This window comes from Sturnus vulgaris, chromosome 11, assembly GCF_052056855.1.
Source record: "Sturnus vulgaris isolate bStuVul1 chromosome 11, bStuVul1.hap1, whole genome shotgun sequence".
NCBI lineage: Eukaryota > Metazoa > Chordata > Aves > Passeriformes > Sturnidae > Sturnus > Sturnus vulgaris.
The window spans coordinates 9,434,924-9,448,875 of NC_142253.1; the positions used below are offsets into that span (position 1 = coordinate 9,434,924).

The 13,952-nt window shown below is 44.2% G+C and overlaps 1 protein-coding gene and 1 long non-coding RNA gene across 2 annotated transcripts in view; one reads left to right on the forward strand and one right to left on the reverse strand.

Moving 5' to 3' along the window:
• GRIP2 (glutamate receptor interacting protein 2) overlaps positions 1-13,952 on the forward strand; it is a 271,200-nt gene that overhangs the window by 76,068 nt on the left and 181,180 nt on the right. The gene's annotated exons all lie outside the window — the stretch shown is intronic.
• On the reverse strand, positions 951-8,839 carry LOC148222482 (uncharacterized). The gene is made up of 2 exons (XR_015806039.1): positions 8,277-8,839; positions 951-3,314 (listed from the first exon to the last, which is right to left on the reverse strand). It is a non-coding gene; the product is annotated as an uncharacterized LOC148222482 (long non-coding RNA).

Genomic DNA, 13,952 nt, shown 5'->3' on the forward strand with positions numbered 1-13,952 from the left:
ATACCTGAAGTGTCATCATTTTGTGTTTTCTGACTTAGGAAACTTTTTTAATTTAGAAGGACATAGGTGGAAGAGATATCAGTTCATTCTTATAACAGCTTGTTAACTTGGTTTAATTCACTATCATTTGATATGGCAAAGCACATTTTGGCAGCTGAAAGGCCTAACCTATTGGACACAGCACTTCCAGCTCCTTGCCTGCATTGATTGCCCTTTCGACACTGTCACTGGGAACTGGAAACAGGGTGGTAATGCCACGTGAAATGTCAAGCACACGTGCTCAATTAGTTTATACAAGCAAAGGGCACCTTTGCTTAGAGGCTACACTGACTGCAAAATCCATAATGATGTAACAGCGAGGCTGTGGCATAACCTACCCCGGGCAAGAAGTTCAGGTCTGCTGCTCCAGCTGGCATTTCCTTTACAGAGCAGGTTTCTAAGAGTGTCTGGACTTCCACCCTTTTGTGATAATGACTTTGCATCAGTATGGGGCACCCGACCCTTCGTGCAATTTCTGGGACAGGTGACACAGAGGCAGGGGCTGCCAGCACAGCACGGTCCATTGGGAAATCATCCCTTTTCCCCAGGGGCCTTTGTATGGAGGACACCAGCTGGTAATCGACCATGTTTCTAGTGGAAATGGAAATCATTATCCTCTAGCTTTGTAGTGATGTCTGGCCCAAGGACAGCCCTGCGTTTTCCCATCTTCCTCTAAAGTCAGTGACAGTCACTGTCTTGAGGTTTTGGATGCTCTTTTGAGTTCCCATGTTTAATCCTGTTTTTCATCCTGTAACACTAGACTAGCTATAACCAAATCTATTCACCATAAAGGGAAACCACAAAACTTCATAAATTTTAAAATGTGCTTAATAATGACTTAAAATAAACCAAAAAAGCTCATTATTTTATTGAGCAGCTGTCGGAGAAGGGAGACACGGACACCAATTCAGTCATCTGCGAAGTCTCGTTTATTGATAATTAGAGTGGCGATTAAATACAGTGCTTAATTAACTCATGCATATTGCAAAAGCTAAGCTCATCATTGGTTGCCTTGCCATATGCGTCACTATGCTGATCGGCTAAGTTTATAGCTACACTTTTGCAATTTCATGGCTAGCAGAGTTCTTCTAGTTCTTCTTTTACAGTCTGTCTTTGTTCATTTTATCACAAGTCTACGTGCTTTCCCTCTTGCTATGCCCTTGAGGCTGAGACCTGCTTTGTCAGCCTGACTAAATTGATCTGACTATGGCCTCTCTCTTCTAGCCATTCCTGCACCAGGCTCTCTACACTTCCCCCGTTTTCTTTTTGAGCGAGAAGATTAGTATGCCAAGCCTTGCTAACAGTTTTTTGAATGAAATTCTGCAAGCAAGTTATTAAGCAAGGAAGTAACAAAGCTAAGCATAAGAATACGCCTAAGATCATGATAGCATACTTAACGATGGTCCGAATCCATCCTCCAAGGCCCAGGCTCTTTAGCCATTCATCAATGTCCCAACCATCTTGCTCCTTTAGGTCATGTAGTCTGTTTTGTATGTCTTGTATCTTTTTGTGAATGGACTTAGAGTGGTCAGACAAATTCATGCAGCACATTCCTTCAAATTCCTCACAACCGTGTCCCTGCGCTAGAAGTAGAAAATCAATGGCTGCTCTGTTTTGTAGTACTGCATGGTTAACACTTGAGACATCCCTGGCCATCATGTCTAACACCTGAGAGGTGGTGTTAAATTCATCTTTTGCCCAGCACCCTAACTGTTCAGCTAGGGCCATAGCTTTCCTGGCTGCTGCGTGAGGGAGGAGTACAGCAGTTGCTACCTGTCTAAAGTCACTCCAAAAATGTGGCTGCCCTATGCCGGTGCAGTCAAGATCGTGTAAACTGCGTTTTGTTCTATTTGCCTTGCTTGCAAGTTGCATGAGAGTAGTTACATTGGGGTGAAACATGGCTAGTTTCCCTAGATAGCAGGGTCCCCCTTGTGGCCTCACTGGAATACCATTCCAGGCACGATCCCCACAAATTAAAAATATTCCTGGGGGTAGTGCTCTTGCCTTTGTGATGTACCTACCGTTACATTTGGGGTAGAGTTGAGTATGAATTGTTGGTAGATTACTAAGAGCCGAATCAAGGGTTGCAAAGTTTTTGTCTTTTAAGGGTAGGAAACTAAACCATCCTCCTGCGTTTTTTCCCATTGACGCATTAGTGCTTCCGAAGAGGTTAATCTCTTCTGGAGGAGAGGCTAAGGTTTTGCCTAAAGCTAGGACAAATTCACATTGCCAGCATCCATCGTGTTGTGAGGGATTACTACTAGGGAAAGTACAACCCTGCAACAAATCATCATCCCTTTTTGTAGGTAGGTTGCTATTATTAAGATACCCTGCAAACTCTTTTGGTTTCCAAACTGGCAATCCTACAAGACAAGTTTTGAAAGGATTTTGCGCTCCCCCCAAGCTCAAGCAGATTGACTCTTGCTTTGTTATGTTAGCAAATGTCACCCATACATTCTCTCTAGGTGTGTACTCCATTGGAAAAGCATTTGTGCAGGAAAAATTAGTAAGCATAAGCAGTATGATGAGTATCATTTTTGCTGCTTACGTGACTTCTTTCTCTTGTACTTTGGATTGTCTGCTGCTATGTGCCACTGCTTTACCTTTTCTATGCACTGGTCTAATACTTCTTCAGGGTCGGTACCTGGCTTAACTGGTCCCACCCGAGGGAAAGGTAGATATGGCACTTTAGTCATGCACCTGGCAGCAACAATGCAAGATTTTGCAGTGATTTTCTGCCTCCAGAGCCAATTAGTTACTTCCCACCGGGCCCAAGCTAACATAAGCTGTTCTGGTGCTTCATATACACTCCGGACTTGTACAAACGGTACTCCTGCTTCCCCCTCTAATGCTGCATCCCAGCTTGAGCGTCTTTGGTCTTCCCTTTGACACTCTTGGCACCACAATTTATATACTGCTCTTTGTCTTACCCATGAGCAGTCCCCACAGCCCCCACACTTTAAAGCCACCCAAGCTTCACACCACGCTTTCCCACACGCGCAACAAGGGCGACCGTTAAGGCGTTGTTCCTCCAGGTAGGCGTGGTAGGCGTGATACTCGATCCACTCCACCCAGTTCGGTGGCGGCCGTTGTAGTGCCTTGCGGACAGCGCGTTTATATGGTGCTAGTTTCTGTAAATAGGGCCGTAAGGTCACCGTCAACTTCTGTTGTATCCGCTCTCGGTCGTCTGGAGCTAATGGTGTCCTCAGGAATCTTTCCACCAACTCGCTCATTTAGGATAGGTTTCACCCACCTAGCAGGGACCCAAACTGTTCCTGTGGGAGTAGAAACACAAACATAACCTCTGCCCCAGTATATTACTTCAGCAGGGCCATTCCATATCCCTGTCTTTGGATCCCGATATTTTACCCATGCTTTTGTGCTTTCTTTCTTGTTACTTTCCCTTTTCCTTCTATGCCTAATTGCAGGCGGTTCCGACTCTTCCCCAAACACACACAAAAAATTCATAACATAAAGAACCTTAGCTAACCTTTCTTGTGGATCATCTATGGATTTGTGCTTGAGTAGGTACTGTTTGAGTGTTCCATTGGCTCTTTCTACTATGGCTTGTCCTGTGGGTGAGTGTGGTACTCCTGTGATGTGTTTGATTCCCCAGAGTCTCATAAACTGGCTTACTTTCTTGCCGACATAGGCTGGTCCATTGTCGGTCTTTATTTCCCTAGGCATTCCCATGACTGCAAAGCAACTTGTTAGGTGCCTTATTACATGGATTGCCTTTTCTCCTGTTTGTGCAGTAGCCCAAATGTACTTGCTGTAGGTGTCTATTGTGACGTGTACGTATTTGAGCCTACCAAATTCTGCTACGTGTGTAACGTCCATTTGCCAAATTTCATTACTTTCTAGACCCCGAGGATTTACCCCACACCCAAGACCCACCCCACTGTTATGATGACTGCAGGTGGGACAAGCTCTCACTATTGCTTTAGCTTCTTGTATGCCTATTTTGAACTCGCGCACCAATCCCTTAGCATTCTGGTGAAATCGTGTGTGTGACTCTCTTGCCTCAATCCCCCTATCATCTGCTACATTCATAACCAATCTATCTGCCCTGGCATTGCCTTCACCCAAGCCTACATCCCACTTGTGGCTTCTGATGTGTATGATACAATAAGGCTTAAACCTTGCTCCTACTGCTCGCTTTAACTGCAGTAAGAGTTCATAGAGTCTCTTATTCTGCACCTCTTTCACAGAGGCGTCTTCAATTCTCTGTGCTACTCCTGCAACATAAAACGAATCAGTGACCACATTCAAAGGCCCTTGCAGTTCACTTAGTGCCCACACAACAGCAAGCAATTCCAATGTTTGTAAACTGTCCTCTGGAGCAGCGTCTATTATCTGCTTTTTCCATCGAGGGCCTTCTTTCCAGGTGATGGCTGCCCTCCTCGATTTCTTTCCGGCATCCGTGAATGCTGTGATGGCACCCGCTATCGGCTGTTCCGATCGTGTTGGTTTTAATACCCAGTCCCAATTTCCTAACCACTGAAGATGACGTGGTGTCAGCGGTCCTGTGTTGACTGCTGCTCCAGCTTCCAGCAAAGCTGTTTGTAAGTCCTCAGAGTTGAGGAGGTACCAATCTAAGTCCTCCTTTTTCATGGGTAGGTGGATTGCGGTCGGACCTGTTCCGGTGATTTCCAGAATCCTTACCCGACCCTTACGAATCAAGGTAGCTACTTGTTCGATTTTTGTACTGATTGTCCTTTTTGCTTGTAAAGGTGGAGTTATCCACTCTAGTACCTGTATCTCCCCCGTTTTCTTTTGTGTTTGTGTAAGTGCTCCAAGTAGATGATCAGGAGTATTCCAAATGGTAAGGTCTATAGGTAATGATACATCCCGGCGGGAGACAAATCCTTCATTGACGCAGCGAATAATGCCATTGAGAGCGTCTTTTTGTTGTGGTGACATGGTTACAGGTGTGGTTGGATCAGTTCCTTTAAGTAGTGGCCTGAGGGATTCTAGCAGAGAGTTGGGTATTCCAACAATTGGTTTGAGCCACTGTAGATCTCCTAGTAAGCGTTGTGCTTCGTTTAGATTGGTGATCTTTGTAGCAATTTGAAGTTTTTGCGGCCGTACGATTTGATTTGTAATAGTCCATCCCAGATACTTCCATGGTGTAGATTGCTGTATTTTTTCTGGAGCTATCATGAGAGATGCTTTTGCTAAGGTGTTTTGAATTTCTTGCATTTGAACATTTGTAAATGATGTTTTCTGGGCGAATAAGATGTCATCCATATAGTGGTAAATAATTGTGTCGGGCCATTTTAGTCTTAGGGGTTGTAAGGCCGCATCAACATATAATTGGCACAAAGTAGGTGAGTTTTTCATACCTTGTGGGAGTACAGTCCATTCATATCTTTTGTCAGGTTCCCCCCTGTTAATTGACGGTAGGGTAAATGCAAATCTTTTTGTATCCTGAGGGTGTAAGGCTATAGTAAAAAAGCAGTCTTTTAAATCAATAATTAAAAGAGGCCAATGTTGTGGGAGCATGGCTGGATTGGGAAGTCCCGGTTGTAATGCTCCCATTGCTTCCATTTGATCATTTACTGCTCTTAAATCATGCAGAAGACGATATTTCCCTGATTTCTTTTTAATCACAAAAATTGGCGTGTTCCATGGGCTTGTGGAAAGTTTTAAATGTCCTTGTTGAAATTGTTCTTTCACGAGTTGATGTGCTTGTATTAGACTTTCCCTTTTTAGAGGCCATTGCTTAACCATTACCGGTTCATTGGTAGTCCAGGTGATTGGGATTGGGAAAGTCCAAGCAATGGCAATTACCCCAAAGGGTGCTCGTTGGATAGAACAACTCCAAGTTGAACTAAAATGTCCCTTCCAATTAGACAATGTACCATGGGCGGTAATGCAACTACTGATAACACAGTTATCAAGTCCTGCCCATCTATAGTAACCCTTATTGGAGGCGTTTTCTTTGCGAGGGTGAACCCTCCGACGCCCGTCACGGTATCCGTGGTTTGTAATGATGGCCAATCACAGGGCCATTTTTCTGGAGAAACAATGCTGGTATCTGCTCCAGTGTCTAAAAGTCCCATCATTTTTATTGTACGTCCTGCATAGGTGAACCTCACCTCCTTTTTGGGTCTAGTATTGAGATCCATTGTGAGCAGAGCAACACCAGAGGACCCAAAACCTTGGTCCTTGCGCGGAGTTTGTGTTTGTGGTTGAACACCCCGGCTTAACTGTGGAAGTGGAATAAATTGAGCAATACGTTGATTTGCCTCAATTGTTAGAGGAGGAAAAGGAGTATAAACTATTATTTGTATTTCCCCAGTATAGTCTGCATCGATGACACCTGGTAGTACAAACAGTCCTAAAATGGAGCTCGATGAGCGTCCCACTATTAGTCCTCCAAAAGCTTGTCCTTTAATAGTTACCGGGCTTTGTACTCCAGTTGGGACTTTAGCGGGGCGTGTTGTTAATAATGATGTTTTTACTGCGGCTGCCAAGTCAAGTCCCAGGCTCCCTGTTGTGGCTGGTTGCAGACAGGAGATGGCGCTGATGCTACGGCGGCTACTTGTGTCTGGGCGCGGCTGCCGGACGCGCTCCGCCTGGAGTTTCCCGATTGGCGGCGACAAGCTGACGTGTTGTGGGTGTTGTTTTGGCAGTTCTGGCACCACACTCCTGAGGCTCGGCAGTCTCGTCGAAAATGGCCTCCGTTTCCGCATCTAAAGCATCGCGTTGAAGGAGGTCGGCGGTTGTTCGCTGTGGCCGGTGCTGCTGTGGAAGCACGGAGCGGGGCAAGAGCAGCTAGTACCTGTGACTGTGTGGATTCAGCTTGTTTCTGTAGCCCTAAGCCTATTTCTTTTAGTGCATTAATTAAGAAAACCTGTGACCCTGATGGCTGCAGCGCCATTCTTTCTAATGCCTCTTCTATTGTCCAATTAGCTCCTAGAGTTGACAATACCCTCTTTGTTGCCTCATTGCTATTTTGTAACGCACATTGCTTTAACATTGCCCCTCTCATATACTCTGGAACTCCTGCTCTGTCGATAGCAGCGGTAGCCTTATCTACAAAGTCCCCAAAGGATTCCTCCCTTCCTTGTTTTATTCCCATATACATGGGTATACCTGAGCTATCTTTTACCTGATCTATAGCAGTTCTTACGATACGCATGGCTTCTCTAACCCTGTCGGCCCCTGGGAGTAACTGAGTTTCTGACCTGCGGAATGCACCCACTCCCATTAATTCATCTGCTGTGATTCCGGCTAAGGGATCACCCTGACCTCTTTGTACCGCAACTGCCTCGGCAACAAGAGCTTGCCAGTGAGCATTAAATAGCATTTGCTGATGTGGTGTGAAAATTAATTTTGCTATGCTTTTTAGATCATTTGGCAGTAACAAATATGTGTCAAATAGATAGTCTAGCATTTGCTTGGCTGGCTCGCTCCGAAATCCGAACTGACTCACTGTCTGTCGTAACTGTGCTAGCAACTTCCAATCAAGTGGTTCATACTCTCCCACTTGTACAGCTTGTCCTTGTTGGTTTACTCCCTGTGTGTATGTTACAGGAAAGGTCCAGACTTTAACTGCGCTCACAGCGGCGTCATCCCCAGTCTCCAGGCCGTGTCTAGCTAGCATATTCCATGCCTCCCTCCTCTGCCTTGCCACCTCCCCCCGCAGGTCGCTTTCCGCCCTAGGGACAGGATCTGGCTCACTGGCAGGTTTAGGGGTGCTAGGTTCAGGCCGACAAGGGGATTCTACGCCGCAAGGTTGGGATATTTCGCTCTCTGCAATTACCTCCTCTGCTTTGGCAGCATTATTTCCCAGTTCTTCTGAGGGGGGTGCAGAGGGCCAAGTGCAACTAGCCCCATCGGCCATTCCTGCCGTGTCTCTAAGAATAGGTATTTCAACCCTTCTTGTGCTTGGTGCAAGGGGCTCATTATCACCATACTGAGCATTTCTTTTATATGCCTCTACTGCCTGTTGTGCCGCCCTTTTTTCTGCCTGTTGCTTTAAGAGCGCGTTATGAACTACTTGCCAAATTTTTCCTAACTTTTTTGCTGTCTTATCATCTGCTAACACTGCCTCCCACAGTACATCCCCTAACTTACGCCACTCATTTAACTCATGCACACTATGAGGGTTAGTGAATAAGCCTTTAGCAGAACCCCAGGCTAACAACCCCGGTATGTCCTTCCTGGGATTAAGCTCTTTTAGCCCTAACTTATCTATGTGTGCTATAAATAAATCATATGCTGCTTGCCTGTCCATTTTTTACCGTCGGCGCCGTTGCAACTCTCCGGCTTCGGCAGCACGTATGGCCCAGGACCACCTCTGTAGCTCCTGAGGGTGTCTTTCCTACGTCGTTTGACACCAACCCGGTTGCAGCAGGCCCCAAACTCAACTTCACCGACCGTGGCGCGTTCTCCCCCGTTTTCTTTTTCAGCGACGGAGGGACAGCGTCGGGGTCACCATTTGTCGGAGAAGGGAGACACGGACACCAATTCAGTCATCTGCGAAGTCTCGTTTATTGATAATTAGAGTGGCGATTAAATACAGTGCTTAATTAACTCATGCATATTGCAAAAGCTAAGCTCATCATTGGTTGCCTTGCCATATGCGTCACTATGCTGATCGGCTAAGTTTATAGCTACACTTTTGCAATTTCATGGCTAGCAGAGTTCTTCTAGTTCTTCTTTTACAGTCTGTCTTTGTTCATTTTATCACAAGTCTACGTGCTTTCCCTCTTGCTATGCCCTTGAGGCTGAGACCTGCTTTGTCAGCCTGACTAAATTGATCTGACTATGGCCTCTCTCTTCTAGCCATTCCTGCACCAGGCTCTCTACAAGCAGCAGTGGGCCTTGTTAGGCATTAGTAGTGTGATGGCAGAGCCTTGCCTTTATGGGTTGCCAGACTGAGTTTAGTCAGACTGTATGTAAAGTACATCTCAAGCAATAGTTCATCTTCTCTCATTCCCACCTGAAGCCACAATAAATCCTCTGATGTCCTAGTTGCTCTGACAATAATAGGATGCTGCTGACATCTAGGGGGGGTGATCAAGAAGAATAGAAAGTAGGGGAAGGGCCTGGACTGCTTTTGTAATGGTGACAGTATTTACACAGGAACTCCTAAGGACTAATCCATAGGTGAAGCAGTCGAGCTGATGGTGCATTAGGGAATGGGCATAGCAATGTTAGGGGTCCTTGGTAACTTCTGGAATTCAAACCTGGTGGGGGACTATGGTTTCTCTGCCTTCAGGTTTCTCTGGAAATGATAGATGAACACCTGTCCATAGGTTTAGACCCATGTTTCCTAGACCAAGCTGAGGATTTATGCATTTATTCATGATGCTAGAACTCCACAGGAGCTTTTGCATTTAACATAAGCCAGAACTGAATCTCCACTAAAGATCTGACCCTTTTTTACCAACAGTCAGTGCTGTTGACACCTTTAGCTTCTTATAATTTTTCTTGAAAAAGCAATAATTTCTGGAAAAGTGGGATTAACTCTTGTTTAATCTTTTCCCTGTTTTAACATTCCAGCTGTTTTGAGCTCAGTTGAGGACTGCACTCTCTAAGTGTTAGGACTGGGTTGTGGTTTCTGAACTGGCTATTTCTTTGTGAATAAATGTGAAAGAAGACTTGCTAAGGAGGGTACACGCCTTTTATTGAGTAAAGACACTGCAGGGTGACTGTCTACTGGACTTTTCTGGTATCTGCACCTCAGTTTCTGAGGTAAAGTACTTAGGAGAGAGAAAAGCAAAACTGAAAAATGAAGAACTGTTTCCTGATCGTTTTGGCTGGACATGTTCTGTTTTCAGCCTGAAAGTGGGCAAAAGTCATCTTCTCCAGCATAAATTGAAGGGTATTGGTTGAAGTTACTACATTTATTATAGTAAAGTTGTAATATGGTTCTTGGATTAGTTGTCTGGCTTTTTATTTTAGTGTTTTAATTTGTGAAGTAAACCTGTGACTGCTTTTCTTTTAATTGTATTTGGACACTCCTAGTTCTTTTGTCGCTCCTTCTTCCAGCACAAGTGAGATTCTATCTTCTCCAGAAAAACTGGCATGCATGGTTTCAGCTAAAATAGCCAGAGAAGGGTTTATGACAAAATAAGAGCGATCCTATATTGCTCCACTGGAGGGAAGTGTTTACTTCAGTGTTAAAACTATCAGTGTAATTTTTGTCCTTAAATCTAGTTCTATTTTTTCCCTTCAAGTGCATATGATGGGAAACAGCAGCAAAAAAGCAAGCAATTCCCTTGTCTGTAGACTATTTCAGCAAATCCTGTGCCCCTGCTTTCAGTTTAAAATAGGTGCTGCAGTCTTCTGTGACCACCTCTGTTTGAGATATTTAAGCTTCCAGGGGAGGGAAAACCAGTCAAAATAACAGCTTTTGGAATCTGCTGCTTTGCAGAGATAACTAAATTACTGTCATTATCTCTTTTGATGTAGACCTTTGACATTTGACTGAGTGTCTGACATTTTCTTCCAACAACAGTGAAAACAATAATAAGGGACAGTTTTGGTTCATATTTGAGATCTCTCACTGCCTACCAGTCAAGTCCTGTTACCAAATGTTTTCTCAAGCTGTGTTAGCTGGTACTAATATTTCTATTATTCAAAAGCTTAAATTAGGAGAGGGAAGAAAAAGGTTAAAAGTAGCCCATGAAGGTGTGTATCTGCTCTGTGATAAATGACAGTGTGGCTCAACAGTCATGATGTTACTGACTGATTTTGGCTGAACCCTCAGAAATGAAACCACACAGGTTCTCTCAGGTAAGTGGGACCTGATGAATTCTGCTCCACCTTCTCTTTGTAGGTAGGACTGTGCCCTGAGCAAAGTTAACATTATGTGACACTATAAAAAACATTTCCAGGAGGCTTCAGCTCTAGCACAGCTGTGTGCAGTGGTCAAACATGAAATTTTCTATTTCATGAAATTTTCAGTATGGGTTTGATTTCTTGAGGGGTAGTGGAGGATCAAACTGAGTCCTGGCTCTCTTAGTGCATCCTGCAGTATCAGGAGACAAGAGGACACTAGTGGTCACTGTTACATTAAATAAGCAGCAACTGTATGAATTATAATAAAAAGATGAGTCTGTTAGAGACATTCCTTGGCTGGTATTTGAGAGATTTTGGTTTAATTCTATTCTTTATTACAAGTTCCCTCAGACCTTGGACAAATCACCAAGAGAAGCATCAGCCCCATCTGAGATTTTGCACCCAGAGCTGGTCCTGGCTGGGGCTGCATCTCTGGGGACATACAGCCCACATGAAAGGAAGATATGTGAACTTGTAGACCTGAAACAGATCTTAGAATATGTGCTTCATTCCCTTTTTTTTGACATAAGGATGGCAGCTAACAGCATTCCCTTGAGAATGCTGTGAGGATAAATTAAAGATGGAGTAGAGAAAGGTGCTGCTGCAGAGAATAAAGAATTAATAGGAGATAACTAGAAGAATGCCAGAAAACCAGTTTTAAAATTAAGGCAGAAGTTAAAAATGTGGGGCACATATTAATGCAGACATTTGCTTGTAGATTATTTCTTCTCTCCACTGTGAGCAGACAGACCAGCCTGCTTTTGCTCATAACTGCAGAATTATCTCTTCCAGTCACTGCCCACGAGTGACTCAGTGGTAATTTCTGATTCTGAGGTAGGAAAGTGACTGTAGGAAAGTGCTGGAGACACTTTTTGCCCTGAACAGCAGCAGTTTGCAGGGCTGGGAGTGCTGGCTGCCCAAACAGGTCTGAGCTCTCATCTCTTCTTGTGTTCAAGCTCCTGCAACCATTTCTTCCATATGCCTTCCCTTTCATCATTTAAAAATCCTAATCAAAAAGTAGAAAGGACATAAATGCAGCCAATCTGTTTAAATAGCCCTCCCTTCCCACCTAGGCCATGCATAGCTCCTTAATATTAATGGGTGTCCTTTGCATGGCTTTGGAGGGTGCTCTAAAAATCATACAGAGGACACTGGGAGGGATTTGTGATGGTTTTCTGCTCTCAACAGTGTCTGCTAAAGGACTGCCACTCTCTTCTGTGCTGTGGCATGAAGTAATGCCTCAGCCTTCTTCCTAAAATGAGACTGAAGGTGCTGCTTTTTGGTGGGTGGTTGGTGATTTAAGTAGTTAAGGTGCCATAAAGCTTTTCCTATTGTTAAAAGCATTGAGTCTCGGCAAATATTTTGTAATCCTTACAAAACACAAGTGATCTTTTGATTTGTTTTGTCTTCTTCTATGTAAGGGCAATAGTTTAGATAAATCTGGACTCTTGGCAGAGGGCAAGCAGTTAAAATTCTGGCTGAGATGCTTGTCAGGTAAGAGGCTTTTCCTACAAACACTGTGTGACTACCAGGCACTGTGCCTACCTCAGTCATCAGTGAGCTTTCTAAGGTGCTGGGAGAGGTTGCAGCTTGGTCTGACTTTTTCTGGTCATCCTGACTATGTGCCACATTGGATAGAGAGTCCAGAAACTGTTCAGTGCATTTAATGTGTGGTTGATGCCCACGTGTATGCCTTGCTATTGGTGCTGGAAGTGCTTGGAGAAGGTTGTTCTGAGGCTTTTGGTAACTGGGGAGCTCTGAGTAGTGACAAGTCCTGGGCAAGCTTCTCTATGGGAGACTTCATTGTCTTTGTGTTGGCTCCCACAGAATATTGCAATGTGGGAACTGTGCTTGTTCAGCCAGTGAGTGAGAGCTTTTGGCTTTTCCATTCTGAACAGTGATGTTTTTAATGTAGGGCTGATCAAATATATCCAGAGGAAATTTTGCTTTGGTTTTCATTCTCGAGGTGCAGCAAGGATAAAATTCTGCTCTGTGCTGAGTGAATCTCCCACGTGATTTCAACACCCTGATGATCCTAAATCTTTGGATGCTGGAAGTGAACTTCAGGAGTGATGTAAGTGTGCCTGAGCAGCACTTCAGCTCCCAGAAGGTTCACAGATGTTCCCTGTGCTCTGGGAACAAGACATTTTGTGTGCTCTGCTCTTCACAAGGGGATGATTTTTCTCACATTTGTCTCACGAAGTGGGAAGGCTTTCATCTTTCCAGCAGTGATTCAAATAAAGCTTGAGTCACTGTCAGAGAAGTCTTTACTATCTGATAGCTCCTCTGTAATCTGGGAAGAATAATTTGGTGAGTGTTGGTTTAGTCCCTACTGGGACAGATGTCTGCGTCACAAAAAATCGATTTGCCATTTGAATAGAGAGGTTAAATGGACTGTGAAGACTGCTCTCCTGTCAGTTCTAGAGGCAATGATGTCTTGTGATTTCAGCATATCAAATATAAGGCACCTTGATAGGACAGGGAGGGAAAAGACTGCACTAGCAGGGCACAGTCTGCAGCTACTTTGTGGCTAAAATTGTCTTTTCTTGGCTTAGAATAACCAGAGTATGCCAAGAATACAAGGGTATATTTGTGTGAATGTAAATGAACCCGTGTGCAGGCATATACACATGAAAGGGTGCACAGTGCATATGAGGAGAAGAGAAAGAAGAGTGAGTCAGATCCAAATGTTGACAGATGACAAGAAAATTCCCATTTAGCCGAAACATCCGAAGAATCTCCGGGAAACCGACAGCTTGACTCTCAGCCTCAAAATGTTCATTGGTGACCTGGTATAATATCATAATGCAGACCTGTCTCCATCTTTATCCCACTTTTTTACGTGCTTTTATTTGCCTGCCTCCTTTTCATGCCCACATCACAGTTCAAATCATTTTAGCAAGACGGCTGTGCTTAATCTGACTCCCTGTGCCATGTGTATCTTGTTGATTACAGACCCTCTTAAGATGCCACTATGAGTGACTCTTTGCCTGTCCTACTGTCAGCAGCTTTTCCCTTCCTTAAGCCTTTTGAATGTCTTTGCTCAGGAGATTATAAACCTTTCAATAAATACACGACGATTACTGAATTAGTGTAAATTTTTCTCTGGGATTGCC